The sequence below is a fragment of the Lycorma delicatula genome, chromosome 1 (genome assembly GCF_047948215.1).
Source record: "Lycorma delicatula isolate Av1 chromosome 1, ASM4794821v1, whole genome shotgun sequence".
Classification (NCBI taxonomy): Eukaryota; Metazoa; Arthropoda; class Insecta; order Hemiptera; family Fulgoridae; genus Lycorma; species Lycorma delicatula.
The window spans coordinates 107573903-107587148 of record NC_134455.1 but is presented as its reverse complement, the minus strand read 5'-3'; the positions used below and the strand labels follow the sequence as shown (position 1 = coordinate 107587148).

Sequence of the window (13246 nt, the reverse complement as noted above, 5' to 3'; positions counted from 1 at the left end):
ATAAGAGAGTCTCGAAGCGTCGCACGTATAGTGACGGGAGGTAGCCCTCTTGCCTAGGCCGCCCTGGCTCGCCTGCATGCAAAAGCAGGGAGTCTAGGTGTGTTCAATGATGGCATGGGGGAGCATCCTGAGGCGACTGATATGCTGTTTAACGGCGGTTGTGGTCGTTCCGGGGGTGCTTAAATAAATAAATAAACGAGACAGGTTGAAGGAGATAATGGTATTGTAAAGACTTGTATTTTCCATTTATGTTCTTTGTGAGATTTTTACTAAAATTTTAAGATTGGGGCCCTTTACCACCCATAAGTGTTGTCTGTTTATTGTTTTAGATTAATGTTTTGTGTACTTTGTGCTTTTAAATAAAAATGTAAGGACCCTTTACACCCTAACATATGACGACCCTGATGGTAATACTAACCGATTTTTATGAATGTGACGATGGCTAATGACCTTAGCAGTTGATGCCCGTAAAACAGAAAAAAAAATAATAAAGAGAGCTGCATAAGAGATATAGGCACCGTCTAGAACAGGAAGGAGTCGACAAAGCAGCTTCAAATAATTGGCTTGTACATTCTGAGACGGAGGGATTTATATCTAGCATACAGGATCAAGTAGCACCAACAAGAAATTATAAGAGAGTTATTCTTAAAGAAAATATCAACAACAAATGTAGGCTATGTATGCAACACAATGAAATAATAGGCCATATAATCACTGGCTGTCCGATTCTAGCTCCGACGGAGTACACCAGGAGGCATAACAACGTGGCAAAAATTGTACACATAGAACTCTGCAGTAGATACAAGTTAGAGTTTCAAAAAGGGCCCTACTATACTTATGAGCCAGCCTCCTTTTTAGAGAACAACAACGTAAAAGTTTTCTGGAACCAGGGAATTGTAACAGCAAACCCCATCAACTGTAGTAAGCCAGATATAGTAGTAGTTGATAAAATGGAAAAAAGTAACTTACCTAATAGACGTAGCCATCCCATCAAGTAATAACAACACTAAACACAATGAGAAGTTGCAGAAATATACAGATCTTGCTTTTGAAATTAAAGAAATGTGGAATCAAAATGAATTTTATATAATCCCGATAATTATATCTGCGGAGGAAATAATACCATCTACTTTGCACAACAGTCTTGAAAAACTGAAGATCCAGTGGAAGACCCACGCGCTAATGCAAAGGAGCGTGATAATTGACACCTGCCATGTTGCCCGGAAGGCACTTAGTCAACAATAGCAAGCCTAATCTCGTTGGTATAAATTACTCCGAGTTTAAGGAATATCACCGGCAAAAGAAAAAGCTGTGAAAGTGTGGGATAATAATAATAATAATAATAAATAATGTTGTGTTACCTTAATGATAATGTAATTTTGCTGGTATGTTGTTGATAACACCGCTCACTGATTTGTTTATAAAAGATAACACATTTATGCTTGATAACGCTTGGACTGTTGACAAATTCTAGCCCGGTATTGCGCAGTCGACTAAATTGTTGCTTCTCGAATAACGTTGTGTCTGCAACCTTGACCAAAAACTGAACAATTAGATTAATTATTTCAAGTTTCCAAAAGGATTTTATCATTCAGTATTAAGTAAAGTAGTTTTTGAAAAATCATTTTATCAGAATTTTCGTAAACTTAAGAAAATTATAAATTTTTGTTTTTTAGTGAAATAAGGTCGTACTGAAATTTTTAGGACGTTAATTAAAGAACAGAATTAGTGATGTCTTACGGCTTTTGACTTAAAAAATCGAATAAAATAGGTTCATAGGAAACATATAGGTTCCTTCACTATTACAGATAGTTTTTGATTCTCAAGTACTATCAGCAATAGTTTTTGAGAAATCTGGAGTGAAAACCAATATATTGGGGTAAACCCTATGTTTTATGTTTGATATGCAATAATTTTGTTAAATGGGTAATAAACACATAAAACTTTAAAAGAAAACTCGTAGAGAACTTAATTTTGAACAAAATAATGTAAGATAAGTTGAATAAAACAAAGAAATTTTAGAAAAATTCGAATTTTCTTTAGAAACTGCATTATACGTACCAGTAATTTTATTGAAAGTGCATTATACGTATCAATTTATAATAAATATTAAAAAATGATCCCGCCATTTTCAACACATTTCTTGGCACGGTTCTATTTTTTTTTGTAACCGGAATGCAGCTTAGCCGCGTGATGGGAGAGTTCTACAACTGTGTTGTCAGCTTTTTTGTAAGATTATCTATAAAAGGCTTATTCAGAACTACACAAAACCTAAAACTACGAAGTCATACCATCATCAGCTATTATAAACAAAATCCGTGTTTAGGGTTTTACTTCTGATATCAAATTTTCGGTCAATTGACCCCTTAAATCCATTAATATTAACATGGATTGCTGTCTTCTAAGATTTAAATCTTTGGAACAGACTTTTTAAGCCAATCTTTGACCAAAAATTCATCCATCCAACCGTTTACATTTACTTGCATAATAATATTTTTCGTAATTTTCTTTTTTTTTTGCAACATTTTTCTGTGTAAATTCTCAAATGACGGCAATTTTGATTCATCAGCTTACACAGCAGCAGTTATGCTGCTGTGCACGGGTAACTGTTAAGTTACCCGTGCTTTTTCATTTGTACTTATTTTATAGGCATGTCAAAAAAAACTAAAAAACACGGGAGTTTGATAAGTATTACTAGTTCTATGTAGTGAATAATAGCGTATTTTTCTTAAATTAATAACGTGTTTCTGGAAAGCAGTAAATTTCTCTTCCTAATCTACTGATTATTGACATTGAGCTAGTGTTGTACGACGTTTAAAGGCTAACCCATTCATTTTCATATTGCGTCTACACCAACCTTAACTTCCTTTAAAATTTTCTACACCTTTCAGCAATTTCAAGGCCTTTAATCACAATTTTACATCTTGTAATACAAAAATTTTTACTTCTATTTTCTTTAATGATTTTCTTTAATAAATCATCTTTTTTCTTGAAAACAGACTTCCTGTGGTCCTCTGATCATTTTCTTAAAGATACTGTGGTCAGTAAGGAGTCTTACCTTTTCCTCCAACGACGTACGTTTTTTTTCGTTAACACCATATTTTCTGGCTGCATTACAATTATTAGACGTTTCGGCTTTACTTATTACTTGTAATTTAAATTTTTTTTTCCAAATTTTAGCGAAAACCTTTTACATTTTTACTTATTTCTGGGGGAAAAAACTACAATAAATAATAATTTTAAAATGGAATGATACTATCTAGCCAAGTAGCTTTAAACTGAGAGTTGAGAACGAAAACTAAGTTTATGTACAATCAAAACAATAAACTGTTATAAATTACAGTGAAACCTGTTTAATGGACACCTATATTTATCTTGCACATTCTAATCCTAACTGTTCACAACTCTTAACTGTTCAAACAGGTAGATAATAAGTCGGAGAGAGGAGATAAGCCTTATATTGAATCACTACATCGTGGTAAAGAAGAAATTGTCAAATACCCACCAAAAATAAATGTTTAACTAACTCTTATTTGAAGATAAATTTCAATAAATGAAATTTAAAAAAATGATTTCACGGAAATGGGAAAATTAAAAATCTTTACTGATTACGTAGACTCATTTAATGATCCCTTTCTTTAAAAGATTTTTAAAACTTTTATTATTTTTTTTAAATAAAATTCTATGTTTTAAATTTACCTGTATTCTAATATAAAGTTTTATATCAAATTAAAGTGTTAATATGAAGTCAACATCTTTGGAAAAATATGAAATACTTAATTAGACACCTTTATTAATAATAATAGTGTCGCATGTTCACAGTTCGATAAGGATACTGAGAGATTAACAAACGTAAAAATTTCTTATAGATAAAATTTATTACCCTAAATATATTTGAACAAAGCAAATAATATTAAAAAAAAAAAAAAAAACAATAACAACAATAATAATAATAGTAATAATAATAACAATAATTTATGTTTTGTTTGTGCAATAGAGCAGCTACATAAAGCCTTTGTATATTACACAGTAGTACATAAAAACATATACAATAATTATAAGTTAACAATCTACATATAAATAAAAAAACACAAAATTCAAAATATATAAAGTTCGGAATGCCATTTTAATAATAATTGATTTTAATACTAATAATAATTATAAATTCATAAAATAATAATAATAATAATAATAATAATAATAATAATAATAATAATAATAATAATAATAATAATAATAATAATAATAATAATAATAATAATAATAATAATAATAATAATAATAATAATAACCCAGGGGGGGATCCTGTCCCCCTACTGGGCGAGTCGTGAAGGTGGCGGATAGAGGAAGGCCTTGTAGATATACAGGGTAGGTGGTGTTCTTCAAAGGCCCACCCGCGGACCATAACAGGTACTTTAAATCCAACGCGTCTGTTCCATATTGGGCGGCGTTTGGTCGGCGTCTGTTTCCCATGTTAGGGACGGCCGTTTCTAGAGGTGTCGGAGCCTTGCCCGCAGGAGCTTATCCTGTTATCTACCCATTTGTTTTGATAATTAATGGAGCACAACGATGTGAATAAATGCCGGGGCGGTAGGGTGTTGCGGGCTGACACCCTTCGGAGCCGTCGTGATGTTCAGTCTGGGGTGAGGAGTGCTGGAGCGAGTGGCGGCGCCTCACCTAATGGTACCACAAGGCCTAGAACGTCTTCTGTGGCTTCTGTTGTGGCTGAAGTTCAGTCACCCAGTGCTGTAGAACCCCGAGGTAGGAAGCGGTTTAAATGGACAGATGAACATAATGCCTTCCTTTACCGTACCTACCTAACTATAACAAAAATGGAATCGGACATGAAACCGTATAGTGTTCCGCTGCGCCAAGCGATGGTTGAGAAGTTCCCTGACCTACGATGTAAGTCTGTCCAGAACATCCTGGATCAGCGCAGATCCCTTTTTAAGTCTAATAGGGTTCCTGCGGATGTGGTGGCGTTAATCCGAGCTGATGTTTCTAGGGAGTTAGGGTTGTTGTCCAGCCCATCTTCAGATGAAAGTACTGTAGAAGAAACCATAAGAGCCGACAATCCCCTCTCCGATCAATTTGCTGAGAACGAGATGCTGTATGGTGGTATGGATCCGTCGGCCAGACAGCGTATACCAAGGCTGAGGGTTAATTGCGGAACGGGGAACATAGTGAGCCTTATTAATGAGATCATTGAAGAAAAAGTAAGATTAGTACCCTCCATAACTGAGCTCCGTGAGTTAGTGTACATCAGTGCGATTACGGCAGTCAAAGCGAATGGCCAGCGAATCGTCGCTCCTGAAATGCGTAAGAGTCCCCAGCGTCCACCTTGAGAGGAGAGACTGTAGAAAAGTCTTTCAAAAGTTAAAAGAGAAGAATAGAGCTTTAAAATATATACATATATATTTATATAAAATTATTGCATAATGTGTTCTACTTATTTGCAGTTTAATATACAAAGAAAAACCGACAGTTAAATACCATTACTTTTATAAACTTTACGATGGAAAAAGAAATGAGATTATTGAATGTGGAAAATGCCCGACTTGATCAGATTCCAAAAAATCTTTTACCTGACTTGAATTGAATCTAGTGTGATATTTATCAATTTCTTGTTATTTAACAAGAAAATAAATATTAATTTTTTTTTTACTTTAGAATATAAATTTACAAACGGTTTCTCCTGACGAAACCACAAGTAAATAATATGTAAAATATCACATGAGAGAGGGCCATCCAATGATAACCCCCCCGTGAAAACCAAGAGAAAAAGATTATAATAAAAGAAACTTCCATGTTAATTAACATACTTATACTAACAACTAAGATGCAATAAAATTTCATTATATCAAAAGCACAATTATCACTTCGTTCTATAACTTGTCCAATTTATGGGCCACATGCGTCCAACACATTCAGTTCAAACGCGATGTTATTTTATCAAACGGAAAGTAATCACAGGTGATAAACGAACGAATTAAAACAGCGTTAAACAGTAATAACGTTAAAATAACAAAATAAGCGTTAAAATAGTAATAAGCAGAAATTAACACAGCAGAGTAACAAGAAATTGTACCGAAAAAACCTAGGAAAATAGTGTACCTTCAACGACCAAGGTCCAGCACATGAACCCTTTTCAATCGTTTGTCATCGCCCAGCAGACAAAGCAAGCGGATTTACATGTCTGATCTCATCATGAACAAACGGGATCCCGAGGAATTTATGTTTTTTCAGAATTCTTAACGAACCAAGGCGGTTGGGTGTCATTCCTCAAAATATTACTGTGTGACCAATGGATCACTTTAATATTTTCACAGCTGAATTCAATAGTCCATATCGGTTTCAAGACGTTGTAATACAGAAGGACCTTATTAGAGAGAACCACTACCCATTAACCAATACATACGCATGAATTTCTTGTTCATCTATTTCTTCTTCTCCAATATATAACCTTTTCACGTCATACATCGATCTACGTGTAAGCCAAGGTATCTCATACTAGTTGTGTGAGGAATTTTAATGTTATCCAAGTAGACTGGAGAACAATCTCCTCTATTAGTCGTATAAGGTAACAAAGATACTTTTGCCGGATTGATTTTAAATCTACCATTTGTGCAGCCGCGTACTGCTAGCATCCAACGCCGACTGAAGCTTCTCCGAGGCTACAATCCAGTTATCGTCAATGGCTAAGATCATCGTATCATCCGCATACGATGCGATTATAAAAAAAATCCTGAATAAGAAAGATCAGCAGTATACAATAGGAATAAAACCGGTCCGAATACTGAGCCTTGAGGCACTCCTAAGGCATTTACAAAGAAGCTAGATAAATCTTGATTGTAACTAACCTGTGAGAAGCGACGAAGCGACCAGTAAAATGTTTGCCTAAGAGTAACGTGTCAAGAGTCCATTCAAAGATAGCCAACCTCAAATACAATATTAATAATATTACCTCACATTACACAAACAAATTAATAATAAAAACAGAGATTACAAACACCAAAGTTAACAAATAAGAAAAAATAAAGTCGCATAACATTAAAGTAATTCTAGTAAAATTACAAATATTAATGTCAGATAAAGGCGGATAAAACAGTAGTCACAAAAGCAAAAAGACACAGATTTCTCAGCAAAGCATCAGACCGCCGACTCAGACTCAACTACCAGCTTCAACATATGACAAATTCAAATATAGATTCATAAAGTTGTTCATCTATCTTTGAAACTATCTTTGACATAATAACCACTGTATCATCCCACGGGCCACGCACTCCAATGAACTAACATGTTTTCAAAGATCAGCGAGGTTCAGTACATATAGTCTCGTCAATCGTTTATTTACTCACTGTTGTCAAGTAAGTTCAGTGCCAGATGATTAACATGCTTGTCCAGCTTAGATACATAGTCCCTATTAGTCCTTTGTATCTCCTTACGAACACGTGGCACTTCATCGTTCCTAGGGAACAATGGAAACCCACCAGGTTGGTCTAGTGGTGAACGCGTCTTCCCAAATCAGCTGATTTGGAAGTCGAGAGTTCCAGCGTTCAAGTCCTAGTAAAGCCAGTTATTTTTATGCGGACTTGAATACTAGATCATGGATATCGGTGTTCTTTGGTGGTTGGGTTTCAATTAACCACACATCTCAGAAATGGTCGAACTGAGAATGTACAAGACTACACTTCATTTACACTCATACATATCATCCTCATTCATCCTCTGAAGTATTATCTGAACGGTAGTTACCTGAGGCTAAACAGGAAAAAGAAAAGAAAAGGGAACAATGGAGTCTCTGATACAATCCTGAGCGCCTTGTTTTAAAACCGTTGAATGATTTCAATGATACTATTACAGGTATTTTCCTATACTTATTCACTGTGCATCGGTATGTTCAAACAAGTTAGGATATTATAATTATAAGTTGTTAGGTATTATAAGTTAGGGTATTATAAGTTGTTATACTTAATGTGGATAATGTACTTTCAAATCATCTTTTCGACATAACTGTTGTTACATTTATACGTGTTTTTAAATAAAACTTTCTGAAAACACTCTGTTTTTTATAAATACAGAGAAAAACCTAGAATTTCACACTAATCGTCAAATAAGTGTGTTGTCAAGCAGTTCAGGAAAAATCATAAGGATGGCTTGATAAATTTAGAAAAAGCTTGTAATCTAATGAGAAAACGTAGTGTCCGTAAAACATGGAAAGTAATGTTTGATACAAGCTTGTACAATCCGAGTTCGCCTATCCCTCTTTTGCCCCGGTAAAATCTACCTCCGCTTTCCGACGTGCCGAAAGAAATTTTTTTATTTTCTTTCTCTTTTTATAAAAAAAATTTATTTTTTATATATATATGCTACCGAAGCCACTAGTTGTTTAACACAATATAAAATGATGTTTATGCATGAGTAAATATCTACTTCACCGTAGATCTTTTCATCTTCGATCAATCTTTGCGTAATAACTGATAAGACGTATTTGTATAATAGTTAGATATAAGTTTGGTTTAAATTTGAGTTTAGCGGATTACTATTTGTTAAATCCTTTTAATTGGAGGCTATAAAACAGCAACAACAACTGTAAATGATTATTAAACGTCTGAGCACTTATCAATCGAATATTGTTTTATTTTCTATAAAAAAAGTTATTTTGTGAACTATTTTCTATAAAATAATTAGAATTTCATTAGTGATGATCCGAGAGATTACTGTCAGGAAAATCGATTGTTAGAAAATATATATTTATCATTAGGTTCCTTTATCATAGTTCATAAATCTAGGAATTTACCTAATAACAAAATATATATAAGCATTCGTGTACAAACGGCCTATATTTATGTTTATTATATTAATTTACAGTTCTGTGATATTTACATACTTAATCAATAAATGATGCCACATTTTGGCCTCAATTGACATTTTATCATTACTTATTGTTAATATGTAATATTTGTATAGTACGTTAAATAAACTTATCATTATAGCGTGCAGTCATCCATTTACATTATGTATTTGAACAGTAAATTAGTAGTGATTATTTCCATCAATCACTCTAAATTTATACAGTAATATTTCCATTACATTATTTCAAGCAGCAGAGATTTATTTTACGTAATAGAAACAGTTCTAATGCGTTTAAAAACACAAACTTGAATGGTTATAAAGAAATTCTGTTATTTTTTTAAATAAATTAATTTTGTAGCAGTATAAAGCTTAAAAATTATTTAAACTATCATTAAATATTATACAATGTTTTAAACATGATGTACTACTATTTTACAAAGCCTAACCGGCGGTTCGGTGAACTAAACTCTTACGAAAAACAAATTACAAAACTAGTAGAGCACGTATTTGTGATAAGTACACCACGAATGAAGTTTCTATACAGATATCATTTCTACTATCACTATTCGGTCATTATAAATATCAACTGCTCACTAATTTCAATAAACAACACCAATTAAAACATAAGATTAAATAAATACATTTTTTTAAACTAATTAAATTTAATATTTTATGTAATAATAAAAAAGCTATCATTACAACAATATACAATTAGAGATAAATGTTTTCAGTCTGTTATTTTAATTTAAAAAGAAATCAATAATTTTTTATTTAAAGCATTCAATGTTAAATTTATAATATGTTCATTAATTAATAAATAATAATAATAATAATAATAATAATAATAATAATAATAATAATAATAATAATAATAATAATAATAATAATAATAATAATAATAATAATAATAATAATAATAATGCATCTCTCTCAGGCAGAAATTAAAAAGAAGCCAGCAGTTATCATTCAACAGGAATTTTTGGCAACCTCAGTAGTTACGAAGAACATATTAGAATATTTACTGACGGTTCTAAAACCGAACATGGTGTTGGATGCTCCATATATATAAATGGAGAAGCCCATTGTTGGAAACTGCCAGATATGGCCAGTGTTTATACGGCAGAACTTACTGCCATTCAGCAAGCTCTTCGCTTCACAGAACACTATTGCGAAGAGAGAGTGCTAATTTGTTCCGATTCTCTAAGTGCACTTGTTGCAATTCGGAACAAAAACATTCAGGATGTCCTAATTTCAAACATACTGTCTATTTTATACGTTTTAAATCAACGAGGACAGCGATGCGTATTTGTGTGGACTCCAGGGCATAGTGGTATTGCAGGTAATGAAAACGCAGACGAAGCTGCCAGAAAGGCAACAGTCTGCGATAATTTGGATGCATTTCCTGTAAGAGTGGCAGATGTTAAAAACTGTCTAACTAACGTAGTTAAAAACAAGTGGAATACTGAATGGAGGAGTTTAAATACAAAATTAAACTCAGTAAAACTTCTACATATAAATGGAAAAGCGACGTGAAGTTGACTCACCGTGAACAAGTAGCGGTGACCCGACTTAGAATCGGTCACACGCGATTAACAAATTTATATTTGTTAACCGGCGAAGAGAGACCAATGTGCGGTGTGTGTAATAAAACACTGACAGTCAAGCATCTAATAGAAGAGTGTACCATATATGAGGACCTCAGAAAGAGGTTCCGTCTTAGCAATGATATTACTGCTGATCTGGATAATGGAAATGAAGAAAACATAGTTGCATTTTTACACGCCAGTGGACATCTTAGAAGTCTGTAAAAGTGGAAAATTTAGCTGTGAATAAGAGTCTCTAAGAGGTAGTTTCATTTATTTATATATGGGAGTCTCGAAGCGTGGCACGTGTAGTAGCGGGAGGTAGCCCTCTTGCCTAGGCCATTTTGGCTTACCTGCATTCAAGGGCAATGAGTCGGGGTGTGTCCGATGATGGCATGGGGGACCCTCAAGGGTGGACTGAGGGCGCGAGGCTATGGGTAAGCACAATGGCTGCTGTAGCCTGTTTATAAGGAGTCAACTGACACGGCATCCTGGGGCGACTAATATACTGCTTCACGGCGGTTCTTGCCGCCCCGACGGTGCTAAAATTAACAACTAAACGAGACGGGTATAAGAAAATAAATGGAATGGTATGGTATTGTTTTTATAGTTTTTACTTTTATCTTCTTTGAGAATTTTATCTCAAATTTTAATTTTGGTGCCCTTGTTTTTGTGGTGTTTTAATGTTTCTGTGTAGTTTGTGTTTTTAAATAAAATGTAAGGGCCCTTTACACCCTTACATATGACGATCCTCATGGTGATACTAATTTCCTTTAAGAATGTGACGAGGACTAATGACCTTAGCAGTCGATGCCCATAAAAAATACCAAAAAAAAAAAAAATAAAAAAAAAATAAATAATAATAATAAAGTTGATAAAATGGAAAAATATTAACTTACCTAATAAACTTAGCCATCCCATCAAGTAACAACATCAATGCAGAAATATACAGATCTTGCTTTTGAAATTAAAGAAATGTGGAATCAAAAAGAAATTTATATAATCCCGATAATTATATCTGCGGAGGGAATAATACCGTCTACTTTGCACAACAGTCTTGAAAAACTGAAAATCCAGTGGATGACCCACGCGCTAATGCAAAGGTGCGTGATAATTGACACCTGCCATGTTGCCCGGAAGGCACTTAGTCAACAATAGCAAGCCTAATCTCGTTAGTATAAATTACTCCGAGTTTAGGAATGTCACCGGCAAAAGTAAAAGCTGTGAAAGTGTGGGATAATAATAATAATAATAATAATGACGCGAAGCTGACTCGCCGAGAAGGGACGGTGATCAGACTCAAAATCGGTCAGACGCGAATAACAAATTCATATTTGTTAACCGGCGAAGAAAGACCAATATGCGTATTTCTAATAAAGCACTTGCAGTCAAGCATCTAGTGGAAAACTGTATATATATGAGGACCTCAGAAAGAGGTTCGGGCTAAGAAATAATATTGATACTGATTTGGAAAACGGAAATAAAGAAAAAATAGTTGAGTATCTGCTCACCAGTGGACTGTTAACAAGACGACAAGTAAGTTCAAGTTGTGTAAAGAATCTCAAAGTGAGTAGTCTAATTCTATGTATACAATGGAAGTCTTGAATCGTGGTTCGTGAAAGGATCGGGAGGTAGCCCTCTTGCCTAGGACTCCCGGGCTCACCTACATGCAAGAATGGCGGAGTCGGGGCGTATCCGATGATGGAATGGGGGACCCTCAAGGGTGGACTGAGGGCGAGGGGAAAAGGGTATGCGCAAGGCACGCCTAGAGCCAGATAAGTCAGGACCGAGAGGGGCAGCCTCCCGGTTCTGACCGGGAGGCTGCTCCTCCGGGTCAGTATTTTTAAATACTTAGAAAAGAAAGAAGGAAAAGAATTCTATGTATACAGACTCTCTGGATATGGATATGTGTAATGTTGGTATTGTAAAAACATTCTCTTTATTTTGTTTTGTGTTTTATTTATTGTTTTCTTTTTAATATCTGGGCCCTTTACATTCTGTAAGTGTTCTCAGTTTTGTGATTAATACTCCGTATTGATAATTTTGGTTTTTTTAAATAAAATGTAAGAGCCCTTTACACCCTTATGGTGATTCAAATCTTTTTTAAGAATGTGACGAGGGCTAATGACCGTAGAAGTCGATGTCCATATATCTCCCCCAAAAAAAAAATATTTTTATCTAAAATAAAGATATTCAGAAAAAAGTAAATTCCTGCAAACTTTAATCAGAAGTACTTTGTCAAGCCTCTTTTACTTGTGACTGAAAATTAGAGAATAAGCCCCATAATTTTATCATTTTTCCGTTTTTAGAAAACTTAGAAAATCACTCTAATCTATCAAAAAAGTTATTAAAGTATTTTTTATATATTGACGCAAATGAAGAAGTAATGTACAAATTACGTATGAAGCACAAGAAAAACAACTGGTTTTCAGGTTTTGCTTTTTTGTGTTTTGCAGACTTTTAAAAATGCTCATTTAAAACTTTTAAATTTATGATGTGGATAAAATTAAAAATAAAATATTATTAGTCTATTTAAAAATGGGTTATACATTATATTCTATACGCAGATTTACATAACTAAGTATGCTAGATAAATAAAAAGAATTTAAACAGGAAAAAAGGTTGGTAATAAAAACGTAGTACTAATGGTTATACTGATTGTAATGTAATACTAGTTATTAATTCTATTATAGTGGAAAAATAGTGATACATAAAAAAGTTACCTATGATTCCTCTTTTTAGACGGGGGTAATTTGTAATAACTTCTATTGTAAAATTATCATTATATGTCTACTAATAAACCAAAC

General features: G+C 33.7%; 1 long non-coding RNA gene across 1 annotated transcript in view; it reads right to left on the bottom strand.

Moving 5' to 3' along the window:
* LOC142318156 (uncharacterized) overlaps positions 1-13246 on the bottom strand; it is a 36865-nt gene that overhangs the window by 12848 nt on the left and 10771 nt on the right. The window contains exon 2 of the long non-coding RNA XR_012754836.1: positions 1362-1531. This is a non-coding gene — a long non-coding RNA (uncharacterized LOC142318156). The remainder of the gene's footprint in view (positions 1-1361; positions 1532-13246) is intronic.